The sequence below is a fragment of the Mus caroli genome, unplaced genomic scaffold (assembly GCF_978045245.1).
Source record: "Mus caroli unplaced genomic scaffold, Mus_caroli_1 scaffold_6, whole genome shotgun sequence".
NCBI classification, from domain to species: Eukaryota; Metazoa; Chordata; class Mammalia; order Rodentia; family Muridae; genus Mus; species Mus caroli.
The window spans coordinates 18599280-18599825 of NW_028227261.1; positions in this window are offsets into that span (position 1 = coordinate 18599280).

Below are 546 nucleotides of genomic sequence, written 5' to 3' on the forward strand. Positions count from 1 at the left end.
GTCTACAGAGTGAGTTCCAGGACAGCCAGGGCTATACAGAGAAACCCTGCCTCAAAAACAAAAACAAAAACAAAAACAAAGTATATAACATATAACATATATATATATATATATACACACACATATATATATACACACACACATATATATATATATACACATATACACACAGACACATATATATGTGTATGTGTTATTTTATTTGTTATATGTTTTATTATATATAACATGGATATATATAATATACATGTATACATATACATACACACATATATACACATACATACATGAGGAAGATGGGGTTCAGTAGGTATAAAATGGAGGATGAGAGAGGGCAACAGTAGAACGGGAGGAGGGCAATGGCCAAAATAATTATATACAAATATGAAAAACCCAGGAAAGGCAAGGCCTTCTGGACTCTGGATGTAGTCAGTCTTCGCTTCCCTTCCGCTATCTCCAAGGTCAGGGTCACCTCCGGCTCCCAGGCAACCTGTCACCTTGACGACCGAGTGAAGAAAAGCCGGAAGCCAGGGACGACGTATGTGA